This window comes from Somniosus microcephalus, chromosome 3 (genome assembly GCF_052327205.1).
Source record: "Somniosus microcephalus isolate GS21.2 chromosome 3, FLI_Smic_1.0, whole genome shotgun sequence".
Lineage (NCBI taxonomy): Eukaryota > Metazoa > Chordata > Chondrichthyes > Squaliformes > Somniosidae > Somniosus > Somniosus microcephalus.
In genome coordinates this window covers 186058680-186072727 of record NC_140989.1, presented here as the reverse complement: position 1 = coordinate 186072727, position 14048 = coordinate 186058680, and the positions used below count along the sequence as shown (strand labels likewise).

The window sequence follows — 14048 nt, the reverse complement described above, 5'->3', positions numbered from 1 at the left end:
AGCCATTTTTAGGGATCATGGAAAGACACAGTGTTCAACCTTCGAATGGACAAGTTTAAGGTGAATTTGTGACACCTAAACTGAATTTTTGCGATGTTTTACTGTTAATGCTGATGCAAAATCGTCTGTGCTTCACCTTCGCGTGTATGTATACACAGCAACAGTGGCGTTGATTCTCACAGGTACATGGGTAATGTGCAGAGTCACTGTTCGACGGGATCGGGACAATCATGGCCACGTCTACGGGAGTCATCGGAAACCTCGGCATGTTTGGTTCATGAGCTCGGTCATTCAATTCTTACGTTGAGTGGACGGAGATGTTTTTTAAAGTCAATAACATTATTGAGACTGAAGATGTAGATGAGAATGTTCAAGCTCAAAATAAAGTAATTCGTGAACGGAGGAAAGCAATTTTTCTAACGGAGATTGGGCCAGATGTCTACGTAACTTTGACAAACCTACTCGCGCCAGGGAACACAAACGATGTGTCATTTGAAGAAATTTTAGAGAAACTCGAGGACCATTTCGACCCAAAGCCGTTAGAAATAGCAAAGAGCTATAAGTTTGGTATCAGAAACTAAAAACAAAGTGAAACCATCAGTGAGTCCATTGTAGCTCTTAAGAACCTGTCGTTGCATTGTAACTTCGGCACAATTTTGGATCGTGCGTTGCGAGATAAGTTTGTGTGTGGACTGGTGGATGAGCACACAGTCCATGTTACTGAACACTCCGAACCTAATGTTTGACATAGCATGCAAAATTGCCCTATCTATGGAGATGGCGTCTAAGAATGCTCGGGAGCTCTGTCCAACTCAAGTGATTAGTGCAGCTGAGGACTACAGTCACAAAGCCACCGCCAAACCTGAAGTTGTGAGACTGAGTCAAAGGCATGTCGGTGAGAGCAGTTCAGTGAATTGTTAGCGCTGCAATGGAAATCACTCACCACAGTCCTGCCAATACAGAAATGCGAAATATTTTCACTGCCAGAAGCAAGGCCATATTTCAACAGCTTGCAGATCTAAAGCAGGAAGTAAGAACCATTCTAGAGTCAATGCAAAGCAGCGACAACAAATGGGAGGAATTCACAATATTGAAGAGAACACACCTGATGTTGAAGAACTAGGCATCTACGGTATTTATGCCACTAGCAGCAATGCTAGCAGTCATGAGAAAGACCTCTGTACAAAACTTTTGATCAATGACCAATATGTGTATCGACGCAGCGGCGGACCGCTCTATCATGAGTAAGGACACATATGAGAGTAAGTTTAATCAAATACCATTTACAAATAGTACCGCAGAGTTAAAAACCTACTCCAGAGAAATCCTAGAGACATGTGGACAAATGGAATGTACAGTTCAACACAATGGCCAGTCAGTAAAGCTGCCTATTGCTGTAGCAAGCTACAACAGGCCAACTCTCATGGGCAAAGACTGGTTCAGAAAGTTAAAACTAGATTGGAAAAACATCTTCAGTGTAGATGCTTCAAAGAAGTGACTCGACACAATGCTGAACAAGTACGAAAGCATGTTCACAGACAGTTATGAGGGCATCACTGGGTATGACGTGCATATCCGCATCAAGTCCAATGCAAAGCCTGTCAATATTTTAAGGCACAGCCGGTCCCCTATGCGTTGAAAAGTCAGGTGGAGGAAGAGCTAATGAAGCTCAGAGAGAACGGAGTGCTAGTAAAAACTGACAAAAGCGAATGGGCTACCCCAATTGTGGTAGTGCCCAAAGCAGACAAAACTGTACACTTGTGTGGTGACTACAAAGTTACAATCAACCAAGCAGTTGACGATGAACAGTACCTGTTACCAACATCACAAGATTTGTATGCAGAACTCTTGGGGTCAAAGGTTTTCTCCAAGCTTGACCTGTTGTACTCTTATACTCAGCCGATTGTTGACAAAGAGAGTCAACAGTATCTCACTATCAACACACACAAGGGGCTGTGATCACACACCAAGCTGCCGTATGGTGTAAAGTCCTCCCCCAAAATCTTCCAGGCTACGATGGATAAGATTTTGCAAGGAATTCCAAATTACTTACGCAATCAAGATGATGTGCTGATTGCAACAAGCAGCGAGGAAGAAAATCTAGAAGTGTTAGAATTAGTGCTTCAAAGGTTGAATGCCCACAATATAAAACTGCAAAGGAGCAAATGTGCTTTTGTGCAGCCCGAGGTTGTGTACCTTGCTCTGAAAGTTGATGCAAATGGCTTGCAACCAGTTAAGGAAAAGGTTGATGCTGTCATCAATGCTCCAAAGCCACAGAACGTGTCTGAGTTAAGATCTTTCCTTGAAATAGTCCAGTTCTATGCACGTTTCTTACCTGAGTTAGCGACCATGTTAGCTCCATTGCATGAGCTCCTCAAGAAGGACGTCCAGTGGAAGTGGACGAAAGCGCAACAGGAAGCTTACGACCCTTGTTAGAGAAGTCTCTCTCTGGTGATGCTCTACTTGTGCACTACGGCACAGAGCGTGAGCTTAAGTTAGCATATGATGCTTCCAGCTATGGTGTGGGAGCAGTCAAAAGCCACGTAATGGATGATGGCCAAGAGAAACCAAACACGTTTGCATCGCAAAACCTCACAAAGAGCGAAAGAGAAAAGGAAGCACTCGTCACAGTGTTTGGAATCAAGAAATTCCAACAGTTGCTGATTGGCAGAAAGTTTACCCTGATAACCGATCACAAACCGCTCCTAGCAATATTGGGGCCCAAATCTGCCATCCCTACAATGGCCACATTGAGAATGCAATGTTGGGCAGTGTTGTTGTCACAATATGACTACACGATTGAATATCGCACTTCAAAGCAAAACGCAATTGCAGATGCCTTGTGCAGGTTGTCACATGAGGACTCATGTTGGGAGTGAAGGTGAGATTTTCACACTAGGTGCAGTTGACAAAGATTTCCCCTGAAGGCAACTGAGATTGCAGATGAGACTCAAAAGGTCTCCGTACTGAAAAGAGTGTATGAAATCACCTTGAATGGATGGACTGATCAGTGTCTGGACACAGAATTGAAATCATTCCATAACAGTCGTACTGAATTGTCTTGAGCAAGGTTGTATCAAGTGGGGAAACAGAGTGGTGGTACCTACTTCTTTGAGTTCGGAACCAAAACAAAACATCCTGAAAACTGGTTCAACACCAAAACCTTCTTTAAGGAGATCAGGAAGGCTCTGCAAACCTGTTATTAAACTGAATTTGTAGTTCATTTGTAGGATTTGTAGTTCATTTAAAAGAGAAAAGCCAGGAGTTTTTTTTATGTGGTACATGTAATGTTGGGAAAGGTGGGGCCATGTTGTATTTGAGAGGGGAATATGTACATTTTTTTAAAAGAGGAAAGCAGTGTAATGTATTATCGCATGGTTTGTCACATGGTTTAGTATGAGCATGCTCAGTTCGCTCTGGCCTAGTTAACAAGCACATGGACTAGCAACTCATTCTGTTTTTGTCCTTCATTTGTTCCACCCACATATATTACAATATTAACATGCTCTCAGTTGTTCCATGCACTCTCTACATGGGTAAAAGGTCCAGCAATCCAGTTGGCACCTCCCAGAGCAATAGGAATAACAGCAGGTGGAGCGTTCCCCTTCCATACGACTTAGCAACATGGAATCGCCTATTTCCCAGTTTAGGGAGGTAGAGTAGGGTTAACCATTATTGGTGATTAGCTGTCAACACAGGTGTCTTCAGGGAGGTACAGAGATGCTGAGTGGAGGTCCAGGTGCTCCAAACTCTTTCCACACATATCTGAGGATGCTTTTGAGTTCAGGATATTAGACCGTGTGCATGGTGCGTCTGCTTTAGTTGGTACCATGAGACGCTTTGCCCAGCAATGCCTGGATCCTCTGAGTGAGTCCGTCAACACCTTGAGCAGCCTGAGTGACATGTAAGATGATCAAGGAAGGCTGGGGTCTGAAATGCAGCAAAATCTAGCTGTAGGGGCATATGCTGTAGTAGCCTCCCTTAGAGTCCATAGCACAGTCTATGAAGCTCACATGGATGCTAACACTATAGTTAAGGGAACCAGGGTAACAAAACTCCTGAAGCTGTGACTGCGACTTTGACTCATCAGGAGCAAGACTTTGGAGCGCCCTGCAGAAGGGCCTGCAGCAGCTCATACAGGTGCATCATTCTGTGCTCCAGTAGATGGTACTCTACCTTAGCTCAGTGGGTAGCACTCTCGCCTTTGAGTCAGAAGGTCATGGGTTCAAGTCCCACTAGATTTGAGCAAATAATCTAGTGCTGTATTGAAGGAGTGCTGCACTGTCGGAGGTGCCTTCTTTCAGAAGAGATGTTAAACCGAGGCCCTGGTCTTCCCTCTCTGGTGGACGTAAAAAATCCCATGGCACTATTCGAAGAAGAGCAGCGGAGCTCTTCCTGGTATCCTGGCCAATATTTATCACTCAATCAATGTCATTAAAAAAAATGATATGGTCATTTTCTCATTGTGTGCAAATTGGTTGCTGTGTTTCCTACATTACAATAATAACTACACTTCAAAAGTACTTAATCAAAATACTGCGAGTGCTGGAAACCTGAAATAAAACCAGAAAATTCTGTAAATACTCAGCAGGTCAGACAGCATCTCTGGAGAAAGAGACATTAATTCTGTTTCTCTCGCCACCGTTGCTGCCTGACCTGCTGAGTATTTCCAGCATTTTCTGTTTTTATTTCAAAAGTACTTCATTGGCTGTGAAGTGCTTTGGGACACCCTGCTGTAGAAATGCACGTTTTCTTTCTTTTTAAGAAAGTGTCCAGCTCAAGTGTCAATGGAACACACCACTTTCTCCTTGGATGTAGGGGCAGCATCATCTGCCAAAACTCCTGCAACAGGAGTTATTGAATCAGGACAGCTGTATTGTATTAGCAGCGGAGAGACACTTGGGACACACAGGGATCTGCACACTAATTCACATTAGTATTAAATAAATATTGCCACTAATTAAGTCACCTTGCTGCTATGCTTGTTCTGTAAGCAGCACAGGAGCGTGTTCATGTTGTTAAGTTACTATTAAGACGCCAGTGGATCAATGGCCAGATTGTAGAGACATTGGGGGGAATTTTAACCCCCAAGAATGGGTGGGTTGGGAGCAAGTAAGGGGTAAAAATGATAGCTTTTTAGAATGGGAGCGCAACCTGGCTCCAACTTCCGGGTTTAACGGAGGCACGTTTGGAACCGGCGTGAAATCTACTCGCCAAAGCTGGGGATTTCTGAATTGGATGCGGGCAGGTACTTATTGGTGCAATTAACAACCTTAGGAGATGTAAATGAGGCATTTTTAAATTGTCTTTAACTTGGCTCCAAATTTTACTTGAACAGCACAGGTTTCCTGGGGCTCGGGAACCTGAACAGGGAAACGGAGGTGAGTTTGAGTAGCAGTTCAGGTGGGTATTTAAACTGTTCATTGTCCCATCTGAATAAAAGCTCAGTTATTACAGCTGGTATCTCAGTTCCCTCTGGCAAATGTCTGGCAGAGAGTGCCTGTGTGGATACAGCTTTTTTCAACCTTGAAGGATTTCAAATTGACAAGATCAGAATGGGAGGTACCTTGAATGTATTTGATAGAACGTCAGAAGAGGAAGGCCATCACCATCCATGGCAGCAACGATGTGGTGTGCTGGGATCAGAACATGCACAACAGAGAGGTCCACAGGAGGGAGGTTTGCAGGTGAATGAGGACAAAGGGGCTCATCACTCATCTTCGGATGAGGAGCAGGAGGATGAAGGTGGGGTTTCCATCACCAGACTAGCTGCTAGGGATGCCCTAATACTGCGAAGCTTCACCTAGTGTGAAACATAACAAATGAAATCCTGTGGTCCACTCCCACCACCAACACCACCACCCCCCCTGCCCCCGCCTTTGCACTAGACAATCCTTCAACCATTTATCCACCCATTGCACATCTGCCCAATGGGTCCCGGCATCTATTACCATTCATCATGAAACAAGTGAAAGTGTGAGTTGGTCCTCGGGATGCAATAATGAGTGTAAGATTCGCAAAATTTTCATTGATTAATCACGTAGGAAAGTAGGGTTAATAAAACAGCTTTATTGACCAAAAGAAGCTTATACAGAAAAACCTTTGATAAAAGGGCACACAAAATGGCCGCCAGACCTCGTGACCAGCTTCTGGGACCATTTTGAATTTCTGTTACTACAAGCCAGACAGGCTTGTGGATTGAGGACATTAAAAGCCCGCGAAAACCAGTTTCGGGAAGCCGAAACTCATGGAACTGAGCATACATATTGATTAGATTATAAGTACAGGACAGATTTGGGTGGCAGGATGAGACCCATCAAGAAATGGGCGGACAATTGAATGAACGCTTTAACCCATTACACTGTACAAAGAGAAGCCGTTTAACAGCCATCCAGGGCAATCTCCAGACCGATCAATATACAAACCAAGTTACGGTGACAAAGCAAAGACATTATCGGCCCAGGAAGGCCAGTTAAGCTATCACCGACTCCTGTTATGAAGACAAAACACCCCTGCAGAGAGTTCTGCCCGCCAAAATTATTACAAAGACAGGACTATGATTTGGCGGGAGATAAGAATGTTCCAAAAAGGTATAACTATGGATTGAGTAAAGTCCATCAGTGAATTCTCCTTCGGTTCAAAACCGCTTCGGGACAGACTCTTCGGTTAAACAGCACTTCGGTTCGGAACGTGTTCGGTGTTCGGCCAGGCAAGGCCCAGCCACGACGGGAAGACGATGGGGGAGGCCCGGGTACTTTTGTCAGGAGATCATCGACGACCCAGGCCGGAGAAGAAGACACTCAGGGCCCAGGTACTCCAGTTCTGCTCCACCGTTGGAGAAATCAGAAGGACAATTCTGACTGTTTAAAGAGTCATTTCAGAACTAGCGTCCCGCCCCGGGGAAGACCGTCGGGAGATCATCGACGACCCAGGCCGGAGAAGAAGACACTCAGGGCCCGGTACTCCAGTTCTTCAGCACCACATCAGCGAGCACTCATCGCAGGAGAACCAAGAGGAAAACAAGCTGCGCCAGAAGCTTCCAAACCCACGTGACGACGGAAAGCTGTATCGAAAGGCTGCAAAGCCTTTTTCGCAATTCTTAAAGTGGTGAGCATGATCCCGAGTCCCTCAAATCGAAACTTAGTTAGGTTTAGGGGAGGGGGTTAAGGGTAATTGTAATGTGTTACCCCTTTCACGATGTGCCGTGTGTTCCCCATTTCTCTAGAGTTAAGTTTATAGATGTGTGCATGCTTGTAGTTGCTTTAATCTGTGCATATGACATGTATTTTATAATGCTGCAAACTGTTCAATAAAGGCATCCATTTCGTGCTATTCGACCTGGTCTATTGAGTTTTTTCTGCACTACAGCTCCCTGCACCTAAGTCCAAGGTCTAGAACCGTAGGGGCGAGTGGGTCGAACCACTCACGGGTAATTATTGCAAGAAGCCTGGCAGGAGACCAGAACAAGCAAGAGAAACCCCCTACATGGGCAAGATGTGGAAGTGGTGCAAATTTTATGTGGTATTATTTAAAAAAAAGGAAAATTAACAACATACCATATGGGAAAAAATTATGACATTAGAAGTATTAGGTAGATTCCAGTTACCAAATATGTAATGAGGTTGCATACACCTCACCCTTGAATCACATGTAAGGAAAGCATGTTCTAAAATAAAGTAATTCACATCAACATTCAAGCTTTTATGTTGTCCATAGATAATGCTGACATGCTGTGGGGAGTGCAGCCCAGTACACATTAATGGGGGAGAAATTCGGTGGAGCCGCAAACGGGGCGCCAAGCTCGCCTGGGCGCCGGAATTAGCGCAGCGATCGGAGCAGTTGCAACCGCCGGAAATTCAGCTTGAGCGCCCCAAGAGGGACACGGGGCGAGGCTCGAGGCGCTCCGCGTCTCTCTTAGGGCACTGAAACTGAATATCTCAGCGCAACGTGCCGCTGCGCCACACGGCGCACTGTAGTACTGCAGGCCTTCCTCCCATTCTTAAGGGGGAGGGGCCTGCACCAGCGCGATGAGCGATCGCGAGTGCCGGCAAAAGAGCCCGGCACCGAGGAGAAGTGCTGTGCTCTCGGAAAACAGCCGGCACTGCTGCGGGGGGGAGATCAGGAGGCTGGGGACGGAGGTGCTGGCAGGCGGCTGCCGAAAAAAACGGCCGCCCCGCACTTCCACCTTAATTTGCGCCACTGCCGCCACAGGTAGGCCCTGTGAACTGGGCGCGATTTGCGAATGGCGCTACAGAGGCGGGCGCTACCGAATATCGAGATCGGGGTGGTAGCGGGGCACTGCGCACACCGATGACGTCATCAGTGGCGGCGCAGCGCAACAGGCTAACGCCGCCATTAGCGCCCCAGCTAAATATCGCGGGAGGCATGGCCAGTGGCGCTAAAGCCACTGAGTGCCCTCTTTAGGTGCTAACTGGTGGTGCAGCTCACTGAATTTCTAGGCCATTACCTTTAAAGCTGAAAATCACATATCATTTGTATATCTAAGGTGTGGGAGGCGAGAGGAAATATACTCGGTCTGACAAATTAAGTTATCTATCTATATTGGAAAGACAATTAACCTTGTTATATCTCGTCCAGCATACTCTTCTGGTACCTTACAATCTGCGAAGAAATTACAAGCTGATTTTTTTTTCTGACTGGTGTGATTTCTCCGATAGCATTTTTAGTTTTATCTAAATCACAAAAAGCCACATGAAAATGATATTAGTGTGGCTTGCACTCCTCCACATCACCAAAGCCACCAGCTTTGGTCTGAGAGCAGCAGAGGAAGGGCTACAATGTGTGACAGTAAGTGGAGGTGCCCTTTGCTCCTCAAATTCCCAACCTTCGCCTTTACACTTACATCAATGCTTAGAGCACTAAATGGAAGGACAAGAGGAATCTGTGACACAGTTACCTTTTTTAGAGTGATATTTTACTTTCTGTAGGTGTGAGAAATCATTGACTATCCTAAGGAGTTATTTCTTCAACTTCCTCAGCCAGTTAGGTTTCACGAGGATGGCTGCTGCTTCCTCCAACCAAACCTTGTAAACAAACTGTGCAGTGAGGGAAATTGAGGAACTGTGAAACCTCTCCTGATAAATGGTCAACAGATTATTGAAGGTTACTACCTTGGCATTTTGGAATTCAAAGAAAAATTCCAGTCATAGAAAGAAAGAACTTGCATTTATATAGTGCCTTTCATGAAATTCCAAAGCGCTTTACAATCAATTAAGTACTTTGGAAATGTAGTCACTGTTGTAATGTAAGGAAACACAATTTGCACACAGCAATGTCCCACAAACAGCAATGAGATAATGACCAGATAATCTGTTTCAGTGATGTTGCTTGAGGGATAAGTGTTGACCAGGACACCGAGGCAAATTCTCTTGCTCTTCTTCAAATAATACCATGGGATCTTTTACGTCCACTTGAGAGGGCAGATGGGGCCTCAGTTTAATGTCTCACCCGAAAGATGGCACTTCCGACAGTGCAGCACTCCCTCAGTACTACACTGAAGTGCCAGTTTGGATTTTGTGCTCAATTCTCTGGAGCAGGATTTGAACCCACAACCTCTGATCCAGAGGTGAGCCTGCTAGCATTGAACCAAGACTACCTGAGTAGCTAAGAGGTGCAGATGGCCACATTTGTTAACAAGCAGATTGATCAAATGGCCCCTGCCACAGCTCTTATCAAAGTCACAAATGACATCCTATGTGACTGTGACAAAGATAAACTATTCTTCCTCTTCCTTCTCCACCTGTCTGCAGCATTTGACACGGTTGACCACTCCATCCTCCTCCAATGCCTCTCCACCGTCGTCCAGCTGGGTGGGACTGCACTCGCCTGGTTCCATTCTTATCTATCTAATCGTAGCCAGCGAATCACCTGCAACGGCTTCTCTTCCCGCTCCCACAATGTTACCTCTGGTGTCCCCCAAGGATCTATCCTTGGCCTCCTATTTCTCATCTACATGTTGCCCCTCGTTGACATCATCCGAAAACACAGCGTCAGTTTCCACATGTATGCTGACGACACCCAGCTCTACCTCACCACCACTTCTCTCGACCCCTCCACGGTCTCTAAATTGTCAGACTGCTTGTCCGACATCCAGTACTGGATGAGCAGAGATTTCCTCCAATTAAATATTGGGAAGACCGAAGCCATTGTTTTCGATCCCCGCCACAAACTCCGTTCCCTAGCCACTGTCTCCATCCCTCTCCCTAATATCTGTCTGAGGCTGAACCACACTGGTTGCAACCTTGGTGTCATATTTGACCCTGAAATGAGCTTCCGACCACACATATGCGGCATCACTAAGACCGCCTATTCCCACCTCCGTAACATCGCCCGTCTCCGTCCCTGTTTCAGCTCATCTGCTGCTGAACCCCTCATCAATGCCTTTGTTACCTCTAGACTTGACTATTCCAACGCACTCCTGGCTGGCCTCCCACGTTCTACCCTACGCAAACTTGAAGTCATCCAAAACTCAGCTGCCCGAGTCCTAACTCGTACCAAGTCCAGTTCACCCATCACCCCTGTACTCGCTCGCCTACATTGACTCCCAGTTAAGCAACGCCGTGATTTTAAAATTCTTATCTTTGTTTTCAAATCCCTCCATGGCCTTGCCCCTCTCTGTCTCTGTAATTTCCTTCAGCCCCGCCCCCCCACCCCCGCCCCCCACCGAGATATCTGCGCGCCTCTAATTCTGGCCTCTTTAGCATCCCTGATTATAATCACTCAAACATTGGTGGCCGTGCCTTCTGTTACCTAGGCCCTAAGCTCTGAAATTCCCTGCCTAAACCTCTCCGCCTCCCTACCTCTCTTTCCTCCTTTAAGGCGCTCCTTAAAACCTACCTCTTTGACCAAACTTTTGGTCATTTACCCTAATTTCGCCTTAAGAGGCTCGGTTTTGAATTTTGTTTTATAACACTCCTGTGAAGCACCTTGGGACTTTTTACTATGCTAAAGATGCAATATAAATACAAATTGTTGTTGTGGTCTGCAAAAGCATTTAGTGCTACTGTCTGAAAAATTGTCCTGAAGTTGTAGATAGGTTTCATTTGAAAATTAAAACATTGTGTCACTGCTTGTTGGCATTTAAGAGGGTTGGCTATTTGCATTTTGGCGCTGAATTTCAAAAAAAAAACATAGAACGCATAATATAGTTAATAGAAATAGAGTGGCCAAGGTTCCTAAATTCATTGTTTACTATGTAACATTATGATATTTCTTATATGATTGATTATTTAATATTATACTTTGCAGGCTACCACTCTGGAACAATTGTATCTTTCTGATGTAAGACAACACTGTATTGGAGAAAGACAGACATCATTTTACTCAATACCACAGGTATGAAGTACATTCATGAAAGAAAGAAATAACTTGCATTTATATAGCGTCTTTCATGACGTCAGGATGACTTAAAGTGCTTCAAAGCACACGGAATTGGAAGTAACCTTTTGACTTCAGTTGGAAATTAGTTGGGAGGTAGGAGACAGAGAGTGAGGAGAACAGGTATGTGCTCAGATTGGCAGGCTGTGACAAGTAATGCTCCCCCAGGGATCTGTTCTGGGACCTCTATATTTATTAATGACTTGGATAAAAGAATAGAGAGTTGTATATCCAAGTTTGCAGATGACACTAAATTACGAGGGGCAGTAAGTAGTGCAGATGGGGGCAGGAAGTTACAAAGGGGCATAGACAGATTAACTGAGTGGGCAAAACTGTGGCAAATAGAAACATAGAAGATAGGAGCAGGAGTGGGCCATTCGGCCCCTCGAGCCTGCTCTGCCATTCAATGAGATCATGGCTGATCATCCAAATTCAGTACCCTGTCCCTGCCTTCTCCCCATATCCCTTGATCCCTTTAGCCTTAAGAAATATATCCAACTCCTTTTTTGAATATATTTAATGAACTGGCCTCCACCGCCCTCTGTGGCAGAGAATTCCACAGGTTCACCACTCTCTGGGTGAAGAAATTCCTCCTCATTTCAGTCCTAAATGGCTTACCCCTTATCCTTAGACTATGACCCCTGGTTCTGGACGCCCCTGACATCGGAAACATCCTTCCTGCATCTAGTCTGTCCAGGCCTGACAGAATTTTATAGGTTTCGATGAGATCCCCTCTCAATCTTCTAAACTCCAGTGAGTATAAGCCCAATCGACACAATCTCTCCTCATACATCATTCCTGCCATCCCAGGTATCAGCCTGGTGAATCTTCGCTGCACTCCTTCCATAGCAAGAACGTCCTTCCTCAGATAAGGTGACCAAAACTGCACACATAACTCAAGGTTCGGTCTCACCAAGGCCCTGTACAACTGCAGCAAGACATCCTTGTTCCTGTACTCGAACCCTCTTGCTACGAAGGCCAACATACCATTTGCCTTCTTAACCGCCTGCTGCACCCGCATGCTTACCTTCAGCGACTGGTGCACACGAACACCCGGGTCTCTTTGCACTTCCCCTTCTCCCAATCTATTGCCATTCAAATAATAATCTGCCTTCCTGTTTTTGCCACCAAAGTGGATAACCTCACATTTATCCACATTATAGTGCATTTGCCATGTTTCTGCCCAATCACCCAACCTGTCCAAATCGTACTGGAGTTTCACGACATCCTCCTCACAGCTTACCCTCCCACCCAGCTTTGTGTCGTCTGCAAATTTGGAGATATTACATCCAATTCCCTCGTCCAGATCATTAATATATATTGTGAACAGCTGGGGTCCTAGGACCGATCCTTGTGGTACCCCACTAGTCACTGCCTGCCACTCGGAAAATGACCCGTTTATTCCAACTCTGCTTTCTGTCCGCCAACCAGTTCTCTATCCAAGTCAATACCTTGCCCCCAATCCCATGTGCCTTAATTTTGCATGCTAATCTCTTATGCGGGACCTTATCAAAAGCCTTCTGAAAGTCCAAATACACCACATCCACTGGTTCTCCCTTATCTATTTTACCAGTTACATCCTCAAAAAATTCCAGTAGATTAGTCAAGCACGATTTACCTTTTGTAAATCCATGTTGACTTTGTCCGATCCTGTTACTGCTTTCCAAGTGCTCTGCTATTACATCTTTTATAATGGACTCTAGCATTTTCCCACTACCGATGTCAGGCTTACCGGTCTATAATTCCCCGCTTTTTCTCTACCACCTTTTTTGAATAGTGGGGTAACATTAGCTACCCTCCAATCCATGGGTACTGTTCCAGAGTCTATCGAGTTCTGGAAGATGACCAGCAATGCATCTACTATTTCTAGGGCCACTTCCTTAAGTACCCTGGGATGTAGATGATCAGGCCCTGTGGATTTATCGGCCTTCAGTTCCATCAATTTTCCTAACACCATTTCCCTACAAATACTGATTTCTTTCAGTTCCACCCTTTCATCAAACCCTATGTTCCCCGGCATCTCTGGGAGGTTATTTGTGTCCTCCTTTGTGAAGACAGAACCAAAATATGTATTTAATTGGTCTGGCGTTTCTTTGTTCCCCATTATAAATTCCCCTGATTCTGACTGCAAGGGACCTACGCTTGACTTCACCAATCTTTTTCTCTTCACATATCAATAAAAGCTTTCACAGTCAGTTTTTATGTTTCCTGAAAGCTTACTCTCATATTCTATTTTCCCCTTCTTAATTTAATCCCTTTGTCCTCCTTTGTTGAATCCTAAACTGCTCCCAATCCTCAGGATTATTGCTTTTTCTGGCCAATTTAAATGTCCTCTCCTTGGATCTTATGCTATCCCTAATTTCCCTTGTTAGCCACAGTTGAGTCACCTTTTTTGTTTTATTTTTGTGCCAAACTGGGATGAACAAATTCTGTAGTTCATCCATTCGGTCTTTGAATGTTTGCCATTGCCTATCCACCGTCAACCCTTTGAGTGACATTCCCCAATCAATCCTACCCAACTCACGCCTCAGACCATCGTAGTTTCCTTTATTTAAATTTAGGACCCTAGTCTCTGAGTCAACTACTTCATTCTCCATCTTAATGAAGAATTCGATCATATTATGATCGCTCCGACCCAAGGGGCCTCGTAC

At 45.1% G+C, this 14048-nt stretch overlaps 1 protein-coding gene across 1 annotated transcript in view; it reads left to right on the top strand.

The window, feature by feature from the left end:
- Positions 1-14048, top strand: part of ccr6a (chemokine (C-C motif) receptor 6a) — a 75670-nt gene that overhangs the window by 49648 nt on the left and 11974 nt on the right. Inside the window, exon 2 of the mRNA XM_085982021.1 lies at positions 11269-11355. The gene's annotated coding sequence lies outside the window, so the exon portion shown is untranslated. The remainder of the gene's footprint in view (positions 1-11268; positions 11356-14048) is intronic.